Source organism: Camelus bactrianus, chromosome 9 (genome assembly GCF_048773025.1).
Source record: "Camelus bactrianus isolate YW-2024 breed Bactrian camel chromosome 9, ASM4877302v1, whole genome shotgun sequence".
Taxonomy (NCBI): domain Eukaryota; kingdom Metazoa; phylum Chordata; class Mammalia; order Artiodactyla; family Camelidae; genus Camelus; species Camelus bactrianus.
Genome location: NC_133547.1, coordinates 29,014,374 through 29,028,141, shown reverse-complemented (window position 1 = coordinate 29,028,141; position 13,768 = coordinate 29,014,374). Strand labels below are relative to the sequence as shown.

The window sequence follows — 13,768 nt, the reverse complement described above, 5'->3', positions numbered from 1 at the left end:
AGAGAGGACCAGGCTTTTGGCTCTAACTTCGCTCAGCATTGCTTCCCCTCAGGGTTCTGAGCAACCATTCACTTCCAAAAGTAGTTGTCTACACTGAGTGGGAGCTACCTCAGGGTTGAGAAAGCCTCTCTTCTCTGTCTGCTGGGCTTTTAGAATCTTCCTGGCACACCTGAGCCCGGAGGGCCTGAGTTGGGCAGAGTAAGGCTCACGTTCCTCCTGAGCAGTTGCGGGCTTACGACATTGTCCTTTGTGGCGGAAATGCCCACAGCAGTGCGGGGATTGGCATTCTCTTTAATTGAAGGGTTAGTTTTAGAAGTTGACTCTCGGAGCGATGAAGTTAAGGGGGTAGCCTTGCTTAGGATAAGAGATACTTGTATTAAACTACTGCTGAGTGAATTCCCAGGCTGGGCCATGTTCTCAAACTCAACACGTGTTATTTCATTTTTATCAACACAGAAAATATGGGAAAGGCGGCATTATGTATCTCATCACAAGTGAGCAGAAGCTGAGGAGACTGAGTGATTTTCCCGCACAGAAACAAAGAGAAGTCGGAATAACTGAAATTATGGTTTTTGGTCAAGAATGTAGCTTAGCTGTGTTCCATTAAAAACTTTAGTACCTGGAACAATTTAAAAACAATTCAGATAAACTATGTTATGGAATATAATTAAGCTTTAAAGAGGAAATTTGAAGGTTCAATGAGAGCATTTAACGTGGCATGTAAACTATGTGAGGAAGTTCAGTGTTCAGAAGGATCCCTTTCATATATTACACGCAGGTAAGAGATTGTATTTGGGTCGTAACAACTTACAGAATTTATAACATGATGATTAGCAAATTCTAGAATTAAAACCAAACTGAGACTTCAATAGCCCTAAGGAATAAAGCTGATAACTGGTGGGTGTCTAAGCACCCGGGTTCTGCTGCTGACTCAAATGTTACGACAACTGTTGCTGCTGAATAGACAAGGAATATATTTGTTTTATTAAAATATGTTTTACAATACTTTGACAATTTCTTTCAAAATCAGTGAGAATTTAACTCTCAAAAAACCTTTTCAGAGTGACATTGGCATCATAGTGGCAAAACACATCCCTTGTTCTGTCCCCCACTCAAAAAGAAAAATTCAGCATTCTTACTCATAATCAATGGCAAAACTGAAACTCAGATCTAGGTCTGACTGCCTCGAAATTCTGGCTCTTAGTCCCCGTGCTGACAGCCTCCCACAGAGAAAACACTGAGATTCACTCCATTAGCTTGAAAGTAGGATTCACGTTACTTTTAACACAGGTCTATTTTGAACCCGTGCAGATTAGTCAATGATTTACAGGGTCCAACTGTATGCAAGGTACACCAGCAGGTACAGTGAAGGACAAGTCAAAGTGTGACATGGTTCCTTGCCCTGAAGTTACAGAGATGGCATCAAACTAAGTGCTGGATAAAAATGCAAGAGTTAGAGAACAGAATTAGGCAACAATTCACGACGTACCACAGAAACATACAGAGAATTTCCTATGTATCAGACCTTGTTCCTCTAAAAACATTTTTTATTGTGGTATAATACACTTTTTAAAAACCTTTTTGTGGTATAACGTGCTTAACAAAACTCACCATTTTAAGTGCACAGTTCAATGGCATAAAATACATTCACATTTTTGTGCAACCATCACCACTTTTCATCTCCAAAACTTTTTCATCAACCCAAACTGAAACTCTGTATCCAATAAACAATAATTCACTTTTCTTTCCTTCCTCCATTTCCTGGAAACCCCTGTTCTACTTTCTGTCTCTATGTATTTTACTCTTTTAGAGACCTCATGCAGGTGGAACCATACAATATTTGTCCTTTTGTGTCTGACTTATTTCTCTTAATGTAATGGCTCAAGGCCAATCCATGTAGCATGCATTAGAATTGTGTTCCTTTTTAAAACTGAATACTAAATATTCCATTATATGTATCTATGACATTTTTGTCTGTCATTCATCTGCTGGTGAACATTTGGGTTGTTCGGAGCACTTTAATGAGAGTTCAACTTTGAGATTATTATCCCCATTTTCAGATGAAAAAACTGAAGCTGAGAGAGATTGAAGGACTTGCCCAGTACGTAGTGAATTTGAATCCAGAAGCCCGAGTAAAGGGCCTGAAGTCTTAACCACTATGCTCCGCTGCCCCTATGTTTTTAAGTGAAAGGTACAGCTAACTGCATTCTCGCATCTAAGGATGAGAAAATCCGCAAAGGCTGGATGAACTGGGAGAGGACCTCTGGGCGCCAGGTGTGGCTCTGGCTCTGGACCTTACGTTACAGGAAGTGAAAGATTTAAATAACCTCGGGCCGCAAGAGCCGAGGTTTGAAAGGGCAGGGACAGGATTTACTTTGAGAGGAAGGGTTATGTGAGGTCCTGCAGGATGAGCCGTTTTCCACAAGGGAGGTCGTGTGTCAAGCAAAACACCTGCTGAAAAAGTAAGACAAGCAATGACCCCAGGTTGCTTCCTCCCCGCAGCCTGCCCGGGGACACGGCCTCTCAGGCCTGCGCTTCCTTCAACTCAGCCGCTGGGTACAGAGGACTGAAGAGTTTTGAAAACTGAATATACTTTTTCTCCGAAATCTGTAGTACATTTAACTTTTTAAAACAAATGACATTTAAAATGCAACAGAAAGACTGGCTACTTGAAGAAATGTGTAGAGTGATTACAGGCCATCTCTTTTCTTTATGTTTTACAGAGTCATTTGTCAACACTGTCCAAAGACGAGCCGTCTTTTCACTGTTTTGCCTCCTTCTGTGGTGGGGCTGAGGGGCGGGGAGGTGAAGGCAGCAGGAGCCGTTGGCTGGCCCGGGGCCCCTGGTGTTTAAGTGGTGAGCCAGCTTGAGGCTTCATGACTGTGAACACCTTGAAAGCAAAACCTCCGGCTTCTTCATCTCTGTTTCCCTTGGAGCCCAGCACAAAACAGCCATCCAAAACTTTGAAAACAAAGGTCTCCCGGGTGGCGTGGAGCCAGAAAGCAGGGATGCTTGGAGGGAAGAGGAAGCAAGCCCCTGGGGTGGGCTTGGCCACTCTGGCAGTGTGACCACCAGCAAGTTACTTAAATGTTCTGGGCATCAGTATTCTTAGTTGAAAAATGAAAACCATAATGCTGGGTAGTGAAAAGAGAGATACTTGTTTGTTTCCCTTTTCTCTGTCAGCTTAGAGGTCTCCCCGCTCACTGTGAAACCAGCGCCCCCATCCAACACAGCTGGCACATTCAGCCACGCTCACAGCTTCTGGTTCCCAAAGGGAGAACGCTCGTGCAGGCACACAAAAAGGTTACTGATGAGAACGATGCTATTGCAGCTCAGCTAAGGCAGGCAAACTGCTACGGGTTGGAAATGGAGAGTTACTGTTTAATGGGCTCAGAGTTCCAGTTTCGGATAATAAAAAAGCTCTAAAGATGGTGTTAGGGCTCGTGGTGGTCCACCCCAAAGTATACCACAAAGGCACGCTGATTATTCTGGACTGAAATGTTGCTTGAGAAGCAGCCAACACAAGAAGGAAGCTCTGATCCTCCCCCGTCACCCAGAAAAGCGGGAAATAAATCTCTCATGTGAAAGGTGCGCCCCCTGCATCTGGAGGTCGAATGACACCCTTTTTGCCAAAGACAGGGATTCAGAGCTAAGAAGCATGAATTGACAACAAACCTTGTTACTTTTTAAAATTTACTTACCTCAAGCCCAGGCTCTATTTAGGCTTTTCACTAATTAGTCACCCCAAACCTAAGTTTCTTTGTCCTGTCAATTCCTCACAAATTTATTGTTTACTTTTCTAGAAAGTAGAAAAGCTGCCTGTTTGGGCCACCTTCTAGGTCCCATTTCTACAAGATCTCCATGTGCATAAATTAAAATTTGTTTCTTTTTCTCCTGTTAATCTGTCTTGTGTCAATTTTATTATTAGGCCAACCATACGAACTCCAGTGATGTAGACGGGGAAACTTCCCTATCCCCAACAACAGGCAGATGGTTGCACAACAACGTGAATGTGCTTAACATCACTGACCTGCACACTTAAAAACGGCTGAGATGGTAAATTATACACTATGTCTATTTTAACATAATAAAAAAATTCTTTAAGATGCCCATAAAAACTGTACATTTTCTGAATCTTCTGAGATCATAATAAAGATTACAAATATAACATTTTGGGTTTCCTAAGCTTTCTCAAAGAGGGCTGTGTTATGGGCTAATCTTCAGCTTATGACATGACTCAGTACAAAAAGATGAAACGGAACCCCCTCTCCCTCTCCGGCTCCCCTCCCGTCTGATTGGGAAATAGTGAAGTAGGCTTTGAACAGCACAAGTGGGTGTTGAAAGGAAGCCCCGGAGCAGCTGCGATGTAGTAACTGTCAGGGCAACGAGGGACGAGACAGGAGGAGTCAGAACAAGCCCTAGTTATCATCATAAAATGGAAACTGTGAGCCAGCAGGTGCTGTAAGGTAGAGAGTTCAGCTCTGCTCGGAGCAGCTCCCGGTCCACACCCAGAGGATTGCCTGCAATGGCCCCGCTCCCCAGAGGCAGGACGTTGATCTTCTTCTGCACCTCCAGCAGCCTCTCAGAGTCTCTGGCTCAGGATCCAGTGGCTCCAGCAGGTGGGCTGAGCCCTCTGCAGGTGTGTGTACCCCGGGAAGAGGACGTCCCATTCCGCCTCCGCCCGATCCACCATGGTTCTGATGAGCTCCCAGAGGGGGGCAGAGAGCGTGGAGCAGTTCCGTCTCACCCACAGCCTGAGGTCTGTGACTACCTGGTCATTCTGGCTTCGTCCTGTGTGTAGCTTCCGTGCGGTTTCACCGATGAGCTCCTTCAGACGCCGCTCGTTGGCTGTATGGATGTCCTCGTCGTTGGGGTTTAGTTTGAAGGTACCCTGGTCCCACTCCTCAGCTACCTTGTCCAGGCCCTGGAGTATCTGGTCCATCTCGGCCTTGGTGAGGAGCCCTGCCTTCTCCAGGCCCCGGCTGTAGGTGCTGGTCATAGGTGCTGGTCATAGGCGATGGACGCGTTGAACTTCTCCATGATGGGGTCCACTGCTCCCACAAACCGGCCACCCCACAGCTTCCCACTCTCCGATGCCATGTTGGGCGGTTCCTCGTCGTCCGGGAGTTTTGGTCCTCCGGGTCACCGCCTGGCAGCGCCGTGAGCCTCTCGCGAGCCACCCAGCTGGTCAAAAATAGGCTCGTTTCAAGACAGCTAGATCCCAAGAGGAGCAGACAAGTGGGGAGAGCTGAGTGAGGTGAGCAGAGGAGACTGGTGGGGCGGGTCCTGGAAAGTCAGCTGCTCCCACTGCCGTCTCCGTGCAGCCCCTCACCTCAGATCTCCTGTGTCCAGATACTTGGGCTATTCGTGGGCGTCCATGCATACATCCCTGCAGAAACAAACCCGCCATGCCAGGCGCCACTCAGACCTCTTGTATGTTACTCACTCCATCTGTGAGGGGTTCCTCAGTTTGAGAGGTATAGAAATGAAATGCGGCACAGGGAAATGCAATAAAAATGAATGGTAATCTATTGGGAACTTTACTAAGAATAGGATCATATGATTTGGAGGAAAAAATAGCTGAGGTTACACTAGTAGATAAAGGAAGACCCATAACAACTATCACTGCTACCAAACTAACAGCCACTCAGTGATGGGGCTGAAGAGGAGCGCTGGCAGCTGGCTGGCTCAGCCAGGAGTCGAGCCGGAGACACAGGCTTGTGTGCAGTTAGCTGATGGAGAATGTGACACCTGGGAGCATGGAATGAGGAATGAGAATAAAAAGGGAAGAAGAAAAACCAATAAGGAATGCATTCTCTCTCCGGGTTGGTTTCTCCTAAGGATGACCAGTTACTTTTGAGAATCTTTAGAGAATTATGAAATATGCCTCAGAACTGTTCACTTAGGAGAAGCCGACGGAAGCATTTATCCATAGGTTCCCAACCTCTTTTGGACAAAGATTGCCACTGATAGAGTTAAGTCCCCTTGGGGGAACAGGCACCTGAGGGTAGCCTCTGTGTCAGCATCAGAGAAGCCCCGACAAAGCTGGCTGAAGCGTGAGAGACTTTGGTCGTGACAGCACGGCTGTTTACAAGAGGCGTCTGATACAGTGGCATTTGTTCCTCTTAGTCCAGTCAGGCCCCTCTGATCACAGTGAGCCCAGAGAGATGAGTTTTTCCTAAGGGAAGTTAGGAAGAGAGACCTCACTAAGATAGTACCTTCAACTTCGGCTATCCAGAACTTTCTTCTTCAATTCAAATGCAATACAAATAGTCTGTCTAAAGGTTTAAACTCATTTCCTAAAGGATATTATAATAAATGAGAAAGCAAAAAAGTCACAAGGATGGTGCACTTCACATACACATTTATATTAAAAGCATTTATTGTGTCACTATCCATACATAGGGAGTGAAAGTTGCTACGTTCAAATGTCTCTTTGGCATGCAGAGTACTTTGAGCTGAAGACAGTCAGGAAATAGAAGACTCGTGAAGTCTTTCTTTTTGGTTCTCCCTTACCTGCCCGAAGAATTTAAATAAAGGGCCTCTTGGGAATAGAGCTGCCACCAGAGATATCTACAGAGAATATGGGCTAAGTGTGGTGGGGAAAATGAGGCAGGATGTAAAGATCAGAGGCCACTCTGTGTCGCACAGTCTCTGCATGACCCAGCAAATGTTTATTTACCACACATTTACTTTTCCATCTTCATATGAACTGCCTTCTTCCCCTGTGAATTCCCAAACCCCTACCCTCAACATTCTCTTTTGTTTTTAGCTGCTGGTGATACTTAGGGTGAGAGTTCTGGCCATTTTGACAAGTTACCCAGTTGTCCTGGGTATCTCCCAGGTACACACGTTATCCAACTTCTGTGTGATGTTCTCCTGTTAATCTGTCTCATGCCAATTTAATTCTTAGACCAACCAGAAGAACCTACAAGGGTAGAGGAAAATCTCTTCCTCCCCATCACGTGAAAAGGAAGGAAATCCACCCTTCAAAAAGATGTTCACATTTGTATGACGAGACCTTTTTCAGTGTAAGTGACAATACCCTTGTGGGGAAATAGGAGGGGTAGCCTGGGGAATGTTACATGTAACGCATGACAAGGGTAGGTCTTACCCTGGTTTTCGCTTGTCTGAATTCTAAGAGTTAATCAGCCCACATTTAGAAATTCATTTTTAAGAGCCTTTACTAAGAAACTTGGGGCTGATTCCATTTCAAGATAATATAATATAAATGACATTGTCGAACTTGGGGACTTTTATCTTAAGAGACTTATTTCAGAGCTTTCAATCAGACAGTAGCAACAATGAGCAGTGTCTGAGGAGAAATGATTTGTCCAGTGGAGTGAACACTTGCCTTTGCCCTTTGTGCTCTCAGTCCTTCCCGGGTGCCTGGCACAGTCCTATCAGCTTGTCACCCCATAGGACAAAGTCTACATCCTTATTTTACCCAAGTCTCTCTTCACATTTGTGCATTTAAAGAAACACATGCACAAATGTCATGCTACACATGCTACAAAATATATGAAGCAAAGCTGACAGACCTACAGAAAGAAACAAGTTCACAGTCACAGCTGGAAACTTCAACACCCCTCTCTCAAAATGAATAGAACAACTAGACGGAAAACTAGGAAAACTCAACAAGACCATCAACCGACAAGCTCTAACAGACAGTTACAGAACACTCCACTCAACAATAGTAGAATACATGTTCTTTTCAAATATTCATGGAACATATACCAAGATAGACTATATCCTGGGCTGTAAAACAGACCCAAACAAATTTAAAAGAATTGAAATCATACAAAGTATGTTCTTCAAAAACAATGGAGTCAAACTAGAAATCACTAACAGAAAGGTAACAGGAAAATCTCTAACATTTGAAAAGTAAACAACACACATCTGGGTAACTCATAGGTAAAAGAGTAAGTCTTAAAAGAAGTAAATAGAAAAATACATTGATTGAATTGATTGACAATAAAAATACAACACATCAAAATTTGAGTACATGGCTCAAACAGTGCAGAGAGGGAAATGATTAGCACCAAACGCATACATAAGAAAAAAAGAAGTCTCAAATCAATCATCTTAATGTCCACCTCAAGAACCTAGAAAAAGAAGAGCAAAATAAACACAGAACAAGCAGAAGAAAAGAAATCATAAAGGTAAAAGCGGAAATTGATTAATTGAAAACAAAAAAGCAATACAGAAGTCAATAAAACAAAGAGCTGGTTCTTTTAAAAGAGCAATAAAATTGACAAACCTCTAGCAAGTCTGACAAAGAAAAAAAGAAAAGACACAAATTACCAATATCAAGAATGAGACAGAAGATAGCATTACAGACCCTAGAGACATCAAAGGGATATCATGAACATCTCTACACACATCAATTTGACAACTTAGATGGAAAGGACCAATTTCTCAAAAAGCACAAACTACCACAAATTAGTCAATATGAAATAGATCATTTGAATAGCCCCATAACTATTAATTAAATTGGATTTGTAATCTTAAAAAACCCCAAAATGAAGTCTCTAGGTCCACAGAGTTTCACTGAAGCATCCTACCAAACATTTAAAGAAGAATTTAATACCAATTCTACACAATCATTTCCAGAAAAATAGAAGAGGTAGGAACATTTTCCAGTTTTTTTTTGAAAGCTAGTATGTCCTGATATAAAAACCAGACAAAGAGAGTATAAAAAGGAAAACTAAAGACTAATATTCCTTAAGAATATAGATACAAAAACCTCAACAAAACACTAGCAAATTGAATTCAGCTAAGAATTATACAGCACGACCAAGTGGAGTTTATTTCAGGGATGCAAGGCTGATTCAACGTTCAAAAATCAATTAGTATTATCCATCGTATCAATAGGCTAAAGGAAAAAATTACATGATCATGCCAATAGATGTCGAAAAAGCATTTGACAGAATCCATGGGAATTCATGAGAAAAACTTTTACAAACTTGGAACAGAGGGGAACTTCCTCAACTTAACTGTTAAAAAATCTATAAAACAAAAACCTACACCTAGAAACTAGAAGCTTTCCTGTTAAGATCAGGAATATGGTAAGAATCCCCTTTCTCCACGCCTTCTCCACATCATACCAGAAGGCAGTGACTTCCTCTGAGTCTGGGTACTTGGCCCCTGGACCTCTAAAGGAAGCCAGTTTAAAGGGATTAACCTTTATCTCTTCTGTCCAAGAAAATGGGGCATAATCAGACCCACGGTCACTGTGGCAAAGGTTTAGACAGAAAAGCTGGCCAAAGTTAAGATCAGTGTTTTTCAAACTATGAGTGTTGAACCATTAAGGGATTACAACCAGTGTTTTTTATAAAACGACATCAGAAATAGAGAAAGAATGTATCAGTACGAATCATATATAGTAAGGGCAACTTCTGTGAAACTTTTGTCTCAAATTGATCTATTTATGTGTGTTTAAGGGTGCACTTGTGGGTGCCGGTGCATGTATTGGGATGAGTAAATGTATTTCTCACTGTGAGTTGAGGCAACCATTTTAGATGGATCCAGATGAAGGCAAGAGGTTCAGGGCTCAGATATGACCCAGCTCTTCTGGGACTAGCTGGGGACCCAGAGAGTGGATGTCCACGTAAACTGAAAATGTTGTGCCTTATCTGTTTGTCTTCCTACCGCTGTCGGCCAGCTTTCTTTTCAAATTGTAACAGTGAAGTGTAAATACAGGCGTTACGGGCAAATTTCACTTGGCTATAAAAACAGATGCTCGGTACATATTTGTTGGAAGAATAAGTAAGTGACTCTCTTCTGTGTGCTTTCAATTCTAAACTCCATGAGAACAGAGACCATGTCTAGTTTTGTTTGGTATTGCATTCCCAGTGCATAAAGGCAGTAGGATCTCTAAAAATTTATTGTTTCAATGAAGAAGCGTTTTTTAAATTCTCTACATCAAACATATGCTGCTTTTTAAAAACTGAAATATAGTTGACATACAATATTATATTGGTTTCAGCTGTATTACATATTGATTTGATATTTGCACACATTATGAAATGAACACTGCAATAAGTAACTGCTTGTCCCTATACAAAGTTCTTACAATATTATTGACCATATTCTTTATGCTGTGAATTACATTCTTCGTGGCTTGTTTATTTTGTAACTGGAGGTTTGTACCTCTTAATTCCCTTCACCTATTTCACCCCGATGGCCCTCCCCTCTGGCAACCCCCTGTCTGTGCTCTGTATCCATGAGTCTGTTTACATTTTGTTTAGTTTTTTTTTTTTAGATTCCACATGTAAATGAGTTCATATGGTGTTTGTCCTTCTCTGTCTGACTTACTTCACTTAGTATAATACATTCTAGATCCATCTATGTTGCCACAAATGGCTGAGTAATATTCCACTGTATTTATACCACATCTTCTTTACCCATTCATTCATCAGTGGACACTTAGGTTGCTTCCATATCTTTGCTATTGTAAATAATGCTGCCTTGAACATTGGGGTGTATATATCTTCTTGAATTCGTGTTTTCTTTGGGTAAATACTCAAGAGTGAAATTGCTGGGTCATATAGTAATTCTATTTTAAATTTCTTGAGGAGCTTGCATACTGTTTTCCACAGTGTCTGCTGCGTAACTTACAACGCCACTGACAGTGCATAAGGGTTCTCTTTTCTCCATATCCTCACCAACACTTGTTATTGGTTGTCTTTTTGAAGATAATCATTCTGACAGGTGTGTGGGGGCATCTCACTGTGGTTTTAATTTGCATTTCCCTGGTAATTAGTGATGTTGGCATCTTTCCACGTGTCTGTTGGCTGGCTGTACATCTTCTTCGGAAAAATATCTATTCAGGTCCTGTGCTCATATTTTAATCAGGTTGTTTACTTGTTTTTGATGTTGAGTTGAATGAAATTCTTTATTTTGGGAATTAACCCTTTATTGGATATATTGTTTTCAAATATCTTCTCTCATTCAGTAGGCTAGCTTTTCATTCTGTTGCTAGTTTCCTTTGCTGTGCAAAAGCTTTCCAAAAGATAAACACATCAGCCTCATCATCTCCTTGGCATTGAAATCCTCTGTTAGGAAACCAGGGGGACTCTCAGATAGCAAAGCACTCTAACAGAATGCATAAGACTTTCATAATTGTAATTCCTCCATCTTTTTTCTCTCTCTCTTTTCTTTTTGTCTATAAAAAAGAATGCTTGAATTTTTAAAATGTAAAATAAATAGATATTTCTTCCATCGTACATGTAAAGAAAAACCCCAGCCCTCTTTGAAGAGGCATCTTCTTTAGCTGTCCACATAAAAATAAAGCCTCTCAAGGCTCTGACTTTTATCTTCAAAGCCCAGTGTCAATTAGAAAAGAGACTTCATAGTTTTTTGAGCTCTAGATTCAGATCAGTTTGAACCATCTGCTTCATGTAGGATCTTCTCAAAAGGTAGCTTCAGATATTTATAATACAAAAGATTTTAGGGCAAAAAACCAAGTCTTCCGTGTTTAGATCTAAGGAGACCCTATAACATTTTAGAATTTCTCAAATGTGAAGTCTTGCTGTCTCCACTTCATTCATGAGAACACACCTTCTGATTCAGAAAAACCTCAGAATGAGTGACTCAACATTTCTATTGTAGACTCTTACAAGGTGACCTCAAACACATTAGCACTGAAGGAGCACTGCCCCAGGATTAAGCAATTGACCCTTGACTTAGTCACAGGGAGCCACCCACTGATAACCTTTGCCTTTCCCCTTTCCCCCAGTTTCTGCGATGATTTTAAAAAATACCTCTGGAAATTTATCTGACAGATTTTTGTGAGCAGTGGTGGGGAGCAGTGAGGTTGGCAGGGAAGATAGCTGAACAAGTGCCCCCACCCAAAGTCCAGCTTTTTCCCTAATTGTGGGCCGTGGAGAATGCGATCGGCAGCCAGGAACTTCCAATGAGAAGAAGGGAAGGGACTCCCAGGGCAAAGGGCAGGGGAAGCAAAGGTAAATCTATTGATCCTCCCTGTTAATCATGTCCCTCCTGCTCCGTGTCATATAATGTGCTGTTTGTCAGATGAGTAAAATTATAGAATATATAAGGCTTTGCTAGAGACAAGGGTTTCTTATGCCTATATAAGCTCTGGTTAAAAAAACCATATTTTTTGACAAAAACAACAATAAAATATATTTTCGAGAGACACTTAAGGAGCTGCTTATCTGTTTCCTCAAGGGCAACAGTACAAGTATGAAGGCCCCCAGTTGCTGCCAACCAGACTGTAAGAGCAAAGGGTCTCTCCTGACAGGCGGTATTTGGTCCACACAAGGGATGCCCTTTGCACAGGCTGGTCATAACAAGATTCTTAAAACAAACAGAATATGAAATTGTTACGGAAATGACAGGCCAGTCAAGAAACAAGCACCACTCGGAGGGTTGGAGTACTCAGATGTATTACGCCGGTGGGCTCGGAGGGGCTTCTGCTCCGAAGCTCTGAGCACCTCCACGATGTGCGCATGAGGTTTTATAGGGTAAAGTACAAGCTTGGGGGCCAATAGGCATGGAACAGCTTTAGCAGCATTATCATCACAAAAGTGGAGGTGGGGAGGCAGCAAACCAACATTCCAAAGCCAGAGATGTATCTTTGAAAACCCAGCTGGCTAGCAAAAAACATGAACAGCAAACCAACACTAATTAACCTAGATTTACAAGTTAGTCTAGCAGAACTCGATCAGTATTCCAATACTTAGATTTGTGAGTTATCTTGTTAGCCCAGCCCAGCCTCTCCTTCACATTCTTAGACTTGTGGGTTATCTTGTTAGACCAGCCCAGTTTTTCCTTCACAAAATAAGAGCTCACGAGTTCACTTCTGGCTGCCTTCATAGATGCTCAAATAGGAAACGAAGTTGGATATTAATGTCTGACCCCCTCTCCCAGGCCAGCAGTGGGTCACGCGGTGGGCAGGGGAGGTGAAACTGGCCTGCGGCCATAGGCTTGGGGCCACAGGGGTTCAAAGACTAAGTGTCAGTGGAGGGAGCCGTGAGAAGCAAAGTGTAGATAGTGTCAGTCGGATCAGGCTGCAAGTAACCGTGCAGTGAGAAGTGGTCGAGCAGAGGTAATGTCTGTGGATTCTAAGATCTTAGTTTAAATCCTAGCTTTGTCACTTAACTAGCTGCGTGACCTGGGCAAAGTACTTACACTCGCTCTAGCTTAGTTTCCTTATCTTCAAAGAGAGGGAAATAATAAACCCATAGTTTTGTTATAGGCCTTAACTGCAAGGGTTTATTTAAGGTACTTAAAAGAGTCCCCCAAACTGAGCTTAGTATACGGTAACAAGTAACAGAATCCCCTACAGAAACAGATTTAAACGTTTAGAAAATGTATTAACTAACATAACAGTCTGCCTCTGGGCTTCCCAGCAGACTGTCTGGGCGGCACGCTATTATCGTCATCTCTGTTCCGCCATCCTCAGCAGTGACGGCATTTCAGGCTGGTAGCAAATGGACACAGGCTTTCCACACAGCACACCTGTGGCCTTCCTGTGAGGGAGAGAGGTGACGTTCTAGGGAAGTTCTTCCTCATCCTTCCTCTGACGTCTCAGTGCCTGAATTGATCTACTGGAGCAGAGAGTGAATGGGTCGCTCACAGACCAATCAGCCCCACTTCTGAAGCTGGGGCTGGAAGTAAGTGAACATCTAAGTGGTGTTTGAATCCCGTCAGGAAATCACCCTGCAGGGGTGGGAGCTGGTGGTGGAGAGTGGATACTGCACAGCCAACCAGCATCAACCCCTACAACCGCGGTGGCCCAAGA

The 13,768-nt window shown here is 42.6% G+C and overlaps 1 pseudogene; it reads right to left on the bottom strand.

The window, feature by feature from the left end:
• Positions 1 to 4,437: 4,437 nt before the first annotated feature.
• LOC123615499 (argininosuccinate lyase pseudogene) lies at positions 4,438 to 5,228 on the bottom strand (annotated as a pseudogene).
• Between the last annotated feature and the right edge of the window lie 8,540 nt (positions 5,229 to 13,768).